A 9777-nucleotide genomic window follows, 5' to 3' on the forward strand; every position below is an offset into this window, starting at 1 on the left:
AGTGGGTAAAAATCTCCCTTTTCCTGCTCAATGGGTGGCTCTAGTGTAGCACCCTGCTTGTGGTTAACGCTTAGCTGGAATGAAATATTCAACGCAGCAATAGAGAAATTAAAATAATTATTTATTTGTCAGACAAATAAATGAGAGGCACAGTGGTATATGGTTACCAAGCTCTGGCCTGGCTCCTGCCATTATGGCCAGCCCTTATATTCCCTTAATCCAGCCCCCTTTGCTCCTCCTTTGGCTGCCTCTGTCCAATCAGCCTGGTTGGATTTCCTATTGGCTGATTGCTATATCCAATCCTAAAAGATACACCCACATCCTCCTGTCCTTATAAGGAACACAAAGAGCTATATATTGTTACATCTATAAATGACAAATAAGTAGTAATATATCTTACATGTGTCTCAACAAGGAATCTTAATTACCAGCTCACCTCTTGCCCTCCCTGCCCTATTGCCTTTTAAAACAAATGGTTAATCTTAAATTTTTATCTTAAACATATGTCAAGGATCTTGAGTTTCACATCAACATTGAAAGATATCCTTCATTTGAAGGTTTCTCTGACAGCTAATATATCTGGACAGCATTTGATGGCGTCTTCTTGTCTGGCAAGAGGCTGAGCTCAATGGCCCCTGTAGTCTATTCCAACTCTAGGACTCTATGATTCTATGAAATAAGAATCTAACATCTAAATTTGTTACTTTCTAAATCCTTTGCATAGTTACATTTAAGCCAATATATTTAAGCTAATATATTTCATACATTATCATAGGTAACCTTTTAAAAGGAATAAGGCCTTTTTAAAGTAGAGAGAGAAAGAAAAAAAAAGAACTCAGTTTAAAACAGTTTCAGAAGAAGGCTCTTCAGTTTACATCTCCCCCCCTTCAGCAAGCTGCTTTTCCCATTATCTGTTTAAGGAAGAAACAGCTTTAAAAAGACTTCCCAGCTAGATGCTTTTCCCCATTTGCCTCTGGCCTTAGAAAATACAGCTCAAGGTTTAAAAGAGGCCCATGGTATCATTTTACTATTTGCCCATTCCTAATTATATTTATCTCTGCCTTTGTTATCTTCTATAACATGTAGGGTCAGTGTTCTTACTCAGTCTGTAATTTCAGCTTTTACGACTTTGAGAATTGCTTTCTGCTATCAATCAAAAGAGGCCCCTTGTCTAAGAGGAAGAAAGCACTGTTTTCTTAAGCAGCTAGCCTTCTTGCCTGGCATGAAACATTTGAAAATCTAAGCCCTCTTTAATATACAAGTCCTGATCAAACATTAATAAAATGCAGGCTTATGCCTGATGCCTCATTCCCCCCTTTCAAGCTCAAGGACCTTCATCCCAAGTGTCCTTGATAGCTTGACCTTCATCATATTCCTGAGGTAAAGCTCTGTATAGGGCCATGATATGAGGTAGAGTTTCATTTGAAACCATCTTGCTAATTGTACTTCTAAAACATGAAATGATACATGGCATCATACATAAAACCATTACCACTACTGTCAAGAAAAACAAGCAAGACAATAGTATCCCTTTGAGTCCTGTGACATTAGGTAACCAATTGGTGAGCCATCCCATATCCCATCCTTCCCATGTTTGTACTGGGACATGTGCTATATTCTCCATCTTTGTGGCCAACACACGGATTGCCTCACCATTATCTGAAATGTTAAAGCAACAGGCATTCCCTGTCAAGTTCAAGACTCCACATAGGCCTCCCTGCTTGGCAAGTACATAATCCATTCCCATTTTCAGCTGCAAAATGGCGGCTCTACTTTCATCCAACTGTTGTGCAATAAGTCTCAAACTCTTGGCCGTTGCATTGGTTACAAGTTCCACTACTGCTTGCAATCGAATTATTCTGTTTAGATTATAAATAGGATCCCGTGCCCCTTGTATGAGCTCACCAGGATTCCAGGAGGCAGGATCATAATAGGCTATAATGCGCTCTGGTGGCCAATCATCAGTACCGCTCCAACTTTGGGTACTTCCTCCTGCTATATGAGAAATATCAGCGTTTCTTCGTGTACGCTTGGGCAAATTAGTGGGCATAATCCACATTGGTGGTAATACCCATCCCAGGAAACAAGTCCCACTCCATTTGGAGGGGAGTTTCTTGTATGCCCATTCTCCACATATCCACCACAACCATCGTGTCTGAGGTCTTTGGTACGTGGAGTACAGAAGGCGAAATAGCAAAAGAGGTAGAGAGTTCACAGTGCAGTATGTTAGATTGCCTTTTTCTGTCACAGTTATGTTCCATACCACTTTCCATGCATGAATAAAAGGAGGTGCACAGGGCAAGGCATCCCGAGTTCGATAGGTAGTATCGTGTGCCCAGGTATTCTTAATATTATCCCAAGTATAGTGACAATGAGAAGAGCCTATCATGGTAGAATCAGCTGCATCTGATGATCTATGTACACAGAATTCCCCTTGTACAGGTATAACTCGTAATGGTTTAGTTGAGTTCCATCCGGGGAAATTCTGTACTTCTGTTTGGTGTGGTATTTCGCTTACCATACCAATGGCATCTAATGGTATCGGTAATAAGGGCATACCTCCCTCTGAATCATCTGGCCCGAGAGAGCAAACAAGGCAATTGGTCCTATTTGCAACATTGGCTACCATTTCAGCTAAACCTACCCACATATTGTGGTCATGGTGGAATCCATATTTAGTCAATTTGGCCAGATTCAAGGACCCTTCCCCTTCCCAAGGGATCAGGATTAATAGAATCATGTTGATGTCTAGCATATGCATTCCTTCCACAAAAGATTACCTTATTGTGATAGCAAATAAATATTAGTCCCAATATAATTCCCCCAGTGACAGGAATGGGGAACCACCAAGACCAAAACATATATCCCGAGGATCCCCAATGAGCAATATCTGATAATTGTTCCACAAGGAGGTGGGCAGTCAATTAATTGTATAAGAGAATCTTTCCTTTCACAATCGCTGGTTCAGATGCTCCTCAAGCTTCAGGCGTGCGCAGGTCAGCCAGCTTCCAGGTTGTGGCTGCAGCAGGCCGGTCGTCAAATGTTGCCCGTGACCTAGCCCGTTCCCGGTAGGGCTAGATACAGGGGTTTTTGGAGAGAGTCAGTTTAAGAGGATTAGAGGGGTCACCTTTGCACGTCCAACTGCCTTCGGACTTCTTCAAACGGGAGTGATGAATCCAGGGGGTCACCTCAGCTACCTTCACCGCTGTTGGAGTAGAGAGCAAGACGGTGTAAGGTCCACGCCACTTAGGTGCAAGTGGATCACGTTTCCACTCTTTCACCCATACGCTATCGCCAGCCTGGAACTGATGAATCGGCTCGGCAATGCTGCACGGCGTGCGCTCGAGGGCCCACCTGTTAAGAGAAACAAAAACACGGGAGAGAGATTGCACTTGTCCCTGTGTCACATGGTCTCCTATTTGTTTAAGATCAGCTGAAATATCCTGAACAAAGGAGGGTGGTCTCCCATACAGGAGCTCAAAAGGTGACAACTTAAGTCTTTTTGTGGGTGCACACCGAACACGAAACAGTGTTATGGGTAACACATCTACCCATCCCAATCCCGTTTCCTGGGTTAATTTTGCCAATTGGGTTTTCAGAGTCCGATTCATTCTTTCAGTTTTCCCTGAACTCTGAGGCCTATAGGCTGCATGCAGTCTCCATTTCACTTGTAGGACTCGACATACTTCTTGTACTACTTGATCAATGAACGCTGGCCCATTGTCACTTCCAATGCATCTAGGTAATCCAAACCTCGGGATCAATTCAGTGAGGAGTCTCTTAGTTACCTCTCGTGCCTTTTCAGTTCGGGTGGGAAAAGCTTCAACCCATCCGGTAAGAGTATCTACAAACACAAGGAGATACTTGAATCCCTTAGAAGGGACCAGCTCTGTGAAGTCCACAATTAGGCTTTCCATGGGGACATATCCCACATGTTGGATTCCAGGAGGTTGTACCGGTCCCTGCCTGGGATTGTTTTTAGCACAAAGAACACATTTCTGTGAAATGCAAGTTGCTAATTGTGATAGGTTAATAATATACAACTTCCGACTGAGACTCTCTCTGGTTGCAGTACCGCCAAGGTGAGTAGATTCATGATAATTTCTTACAATTGTGCCTGCTAGATGATGAGGTACATAAATCCTATTGTCTGGCAGGATCATCCAACCGTCCTTCACAACTGCTCCTTCCCTTTCAGCCCACTTCCTCTCTTCTGGGGTATAGTGAGGTTTAACTTCTTCTGGAACTACCTCTGGTATGAGGGCTGCTATAAATCCTCCCACAGGCTTTTGGGCTGCCTCTCGAGCTGCTTTGTCAGCAGCATGATTTCCTCTGGTTATTGGATCCCTTCCTCGTCCATGACCTTTGCAGTGCATTACAGCAATCTGTTCTGGAGCCCATACTGCTTCTAACAGGATTTCTACTTCAGGTCCATATTTCAAGGCTTTCCCGTGGGCTCCTATTAGACCTCTTTCTTTCCATAGAGCACCATGTGCATGCAGGGTTAAGAAGGCATATTTAGAATCAGTATAGATGTTTGCCTTACATCCGGCTGCCAATTGCAGAGCTCTAGTTAAACCTATAAGTTCAGCTTTTTGTGCCGAGGTGCCAGCAGGCAAAGCTTCAGCTTCCACAACTTCCTCATTGGTGACCACAGCATATCCTGCTCGTCTGGCACCTTCATGCAGGTAACTGCTACCATCAGTATAATATACAACATCTGGATTTTTCAATGGTTCATCTTTCAGATCGGGTCTACTGGAATAAACTTCATCCATTATTTGGAGACAATCATGTGATTCTTCATCATCTACCTCTGGTAGGGGCAGCAAAGTCGCTGGATTGAGCATATTCACTACTCGTAGATGAATCCTGGGATTTTCACACAATAGGCCTTGGTACCTAGCCATCCTTGGGTTCGTTAGCCAATAACTACCCTTATATTCCATGAGTGTCAGAACAGCATGAGGTACATTCACATACATCGTCTGGCCGAAGGTAAATTTATCAGCTTCTTTGACAAGGCTGGCAGTGGCCGCTACTGCCCTTAGGCATGGAGGCCATCCTTTTGCTACTGAGTCCAATTGTTTTGACAAATAAGCTACTGGACGGTTCCAACTTCCTAATCTCTGGGTCAGGACTGCCGCTGCAATCCCATTCTGTTCATGTACATACAGCTGAAAGGGTTTTTCCGAATTAGGCAGTCCAAGGGCTGGGGCCTCCATAAGTCGTTGTTTGATAACTAAAAAGGCTTGTTGCTGCTCAGGTTCCCATACGAATGGGTCCTTTTCTGCACCTCGAGTGCTTTCATGTAAGGGTTTGGCCAGACTGCTGAAATCAGGTATCCATAGTCTACAAAACCCTGCTGTTCCCAGGAATCCTCTGAGTTGTTTCCTTGTGGTAGGTTCCTTGATAAGGCAAATAGCTTCTTTCCTCTCTGGCCTCAATGCTCGTTGTTGGTGTGAGATGTCAAAGCCCAAATATTTGACCTTTTCTAAACATAACTGTGCCTTTTTCTGGGAAACTCGGTAGCCAGCTTCCCAGAGCAAGTGGAGCAGTTCCTCTGTACCTTCTTTACAGGTATCAAAATCCTTTGCTGCTAGTATAAGGTCATCTACATATTGCAGAACCACCTTTTCTCCAGGTATTGAGGGGTAACTTGTTAGATCCTTCGCCAAGGCAGTGCCAAATAAAGTTGGGGAATTTTTGAATCCCTGGGGCAATCTCGTCCAGGTTAGCTGGCCTTTTGTTCCTGTCAAAGGGTCTTCCCACTGGAAGGCAAATATAGGTTGGCTCTGTGGTGCCAGCCGGCAACAGAAGAATGCATCTTTCAAGTCCAATACAGTAAAAAATGTTGCTTCTGGTGGGATCAAACTCAGCAGGGTGTATGGGTTTGGTACATTTGGGTGCAAGGTCTCGATAGCCTGGTTTACGAGCCTCAAGTCCTGCACTGGCCTGTATTCATCTGTCCCAGGTTTTCGAACAGGCAAAAGGGGTGTGTTCCATTCTGATTGGCAGGGCTTAAGCAGACCATATTTTAATAGGCGGTCCAAATGTTTCTGGATGCCCTCTGCTGCTCGCCGGGGTAAAGGATATTGCTTTACAGATACAGGGGTAGCCATAGGTTTTAAGGTTACTACAATTGGAGCTATATTCTTGGCCATTCCTGGTGGGCTATTTTCGGCCCATACTCCTGGTGGCACCTGTAGAGTTCGGAGGAGCTTGTTTAACTCTGTATCCAATGTGGGTTGGACTTGCAGGGCTGACATTAGGCGCCATGATTGTTCCTTAGGTACTGAGAGGGAAATTATTCCTGCTGCCTTTGATGGCAGTTTCATTTCTGGACCTCGAGGAGTGAAGGTGATTTGGGCCTGCAATTTGGACAGCATATCTCTACCTAAGAGAGGTATTGGACACTCAGGTATATACAAAAACTGATGGGTTAAACGATGTCCCCCAATCTGGCATTCCAAAGGTTGGAGGAAAGACCTCTTAGCTGACTGACCAGTGGCACTTTTAATGACTACACTTTTGGATGCCTTTTTCTGCAATAGTTCTGGGAGTACTGAGTATTCAGCCCCAGTATCAATCATAAAGTCTATTAAATGGCTTCCTAATTGGATCGTGACCGTGGGCTCCTGGAAGCCTAACTTTATGGAGTCCGGTCTTTCCTAGTCTTGGGTAAAATCCTCCTCTGCCAGTCCAATGACATTGTCCCTACTCCGTCCTTGTCCAGGTCTCTGATATCTTCCATCTCGGATCATTCCCCGTCCCCGTCCCTGGTTTCTTGGGCCGGAGCCTGGGCCTGGGCCTGGGCGTACTTCTTCCAACCTCAGGGGTTCAGGACACTCCCGCTTCCAATGACCCTCCTTCTTGCAATTTGCACATTGATTCCTTCCCAGTGGTGGATTCCTTCCCCGCCCTCTTCCTCCATTTAAGGGGCGGTAGTCTTGCTTCACTGCTGTGGCTAGCATTACCATCTTTTCCTTCTGCCACTTCTTCTTCTCTTGTTTCTCAGCCTCATCCCTATTCCGATAAACTCGGCGTGCAATGGCCATAATTTGGCTCATCAGCATCCCTTCCCATCCTTCGGATTTCTGAATTTTCTTACGAATGTCAGAAGCGCACTGGGCCACAAATGTAGCAGTAATCATTCTGCTGTTTTCAGGGGCTTCAGGGTCAAAAGGAGTCCATATACGATAGGCTTCTTGCAGCCTCTCTAAAAAGTCTCCTGGACTCTCATTTGGTTTCTGTTCTACTTCTGAGACTTTAGACATATTAGTGGGCTTCTGGCATGCCCTGCGGATACCTTGCACAAGCGTCTGGCGGTAGGTGGTAAGTCTGGCCAGGTGAATTACATTGTTTGGATCCCAATTAGGATCTTCCAAGGGAAAGTTGTCTTGGAGATGACGGTCAATATTATAAATATTTCCCACTCTGGCCTGCTCACGCAAATATATCTGTGCCTTTTCAATTATGTCTCTCCTTTCCTCAGTGGTAAACAGAGTATTCAGGAGCTGGCGGCAATCTGTCCAAGTAGGACTATGAGTATTTATTATTGAAGTCACCAAGTCCATCATAGCCTGAGGTTTTTCTGCAAAAGATGGGGTGTGTGTTTTCCAATTCATCAGATCCGTAGTTGTGAATGGAATGTACTGGAGGGTCGAAGTTCGAGGTGGCCGTGGTCCGGGTTGCCCATTAACCAGCACAGGCTCCTCAAGTGCATCAAATACTCTTCTGAGAGGGGCTACTACGTGATCTTTCTCTTCGCCTTGCTCTAGGGGCCTCAAATCATAGGGGATGGTATTTGTCCCAAGGCGTTCTTTTAGCAGCTTTATACGCCTGGCTGTATTGCTTGCTGACCGATTAAGGTCTCCCTGTAACTTCTGTAATAATTCTCTAGGACTTGGATGTACAGGGGTTTGGGGTAGGCAATCAGTTGTTTCACTAAAAGAGACTGTAGATGGAGTTCTACTGGGACTCACAGATGGAATAACCACTTCTGCTTGGGCTTTATTATAGGCCTCCAATGCCTCCTGAAGATATTTATCATAATCTATCAAGGAATCAAGTTCTGTGACTCCAGCCCCATTATTCATTCCACTTTCTTGCCTTGGGGTTACAACTGGTGGAGTGTTTGGATTTGGCTCCCTTCGATGTGGAGCATAAGGTGGAGGTGGAAGCAGCTCTTCCTCTGGTCCCTCAAAAATGGGTTTGAGTTTATTTGGCAAGATTCCTTTCCTAGCTTCGGCTTTTACAGCCAATAATTTGCATCGTTGGACTTTGCATTCCCTTATCCATGGAGGATTTTTATTTAATGTGCTCAGCCAGGAATCTATATATGAAAATTGTTCTGGGCACCCTCCAATTTCTTTGGCGATGTTAGACCAAAGTTTGCTTACTAAATTTATATCAAAGGTTCCTTGAGATGGCCATTCAGTATTTTGCTTCGGCCACTCTAATTCACATAACGTTCTCAGGCGCTCTGGCGTCATTTTGACTCCATACGCCCCTGAGAAGGCTTTCTTAAAATTATTTAACATACATTCAAGAGGTGTATTTTCCCCTTTTGAACCCCCAACTCCCATTGTATGGCCCTGTGAAGTATCCACTCAGTCACTCACACACACGCTTCGTGGGTTTCCTTGCCCAGATGGAGTCGCCTCACTGGGAACCGAAGTACTACCCACTCCACACTCAGGTCAGCTACAGATTGCTCTGTACTTTCTCACACATACAATGCGTTAGATACTTCACCACACACTACCTCCCATTCTTCCCTTTTCCCCCACCAGATCACCATCTGATGTATCCAACCACCTAGCGTACTCAGTTCCCACTTACTGAGACGCAGAAGTTTGATCAAGACTTCTCTTCCTTCCAGTTAATTGGAGGGCCAAAAATCCCTTTGTGCACTTACCCCTGGTTGGTTCCGTTTCCCCCCCGGTCCGTCGCCGCCAGTGAGCAGGGTATCAGACAGACGAGACTTCTGCGTTCCCCCTGGAAAAATTTACCAGTGCGCGCTTGGGTAAGCAGTTTAAAGATCCTCTCTCTTGTACCCTGCTCAGTAGAGCGAAGGGGCTGCGTTCCAGCAGACCACTTATCCGAGTCACAGGAGCACCATAAAATGTAGCACCCTGCTTGTGGTTAACGCTTAGCTGGAATGAAATATTCAACGCAGCAATAGAGAAATTAAAATAATTATTTATTTGTCAGACAAATAAATGAGAGGCACAGTGGTATATGGTTACCAAGCTCTGGCCTGGCTCCTGCCATTATGGCCAGCCCTTATATTCCCTTAATCCAGCCCCCTTTGCTCCTCCTTTGGCTGCCTCTGTCCAATCAGCCTGGTTGGATTTCCTATTGGCTGATTGCTATATCCAATCCTAAAAGATACACCCACATCCTCCTGTCCTTATAAGGAACACAAAGAGCTATATATTGTTACATCTATAAATGACAAATAAGTAGTAATATATCTTACATGTGTCTCAACAAGGAATCTTAATTACCAGCTCACCTCTTGCCCTCCCTGCCCTATTGCCTTTTAAAACAAATGGTTAATCTTAAATTTTTATCTTAAACATATGTCAAGGATCTTGAGTTTCACATCAACATTGAAAGATATCCTTCATTTGAAGGTTTCTCTGACAGCTAATATATCTGGACAGCATTTGATGGCGTCTTCTTGTCTGGCAAGAGGCTGAGCTCAATGGCCCCTGTAGTCTATTCCAACTCTAGGACTCTATGATTCTATGAAATAAGAATCTAACATCT

This window comes from Podarcis bocagei, assembly GCF_964188305.1.
Source record: "Podarcis bocagei genome assembly, chromosome: 4".
Classification (NCBI taxonomy): domain Eukaryota; kingdom Metazoa; phylum Chordata; class Lepidosauria; order Squamata; family Lacertidae; genus Podarcis; species Podarcis bocagei.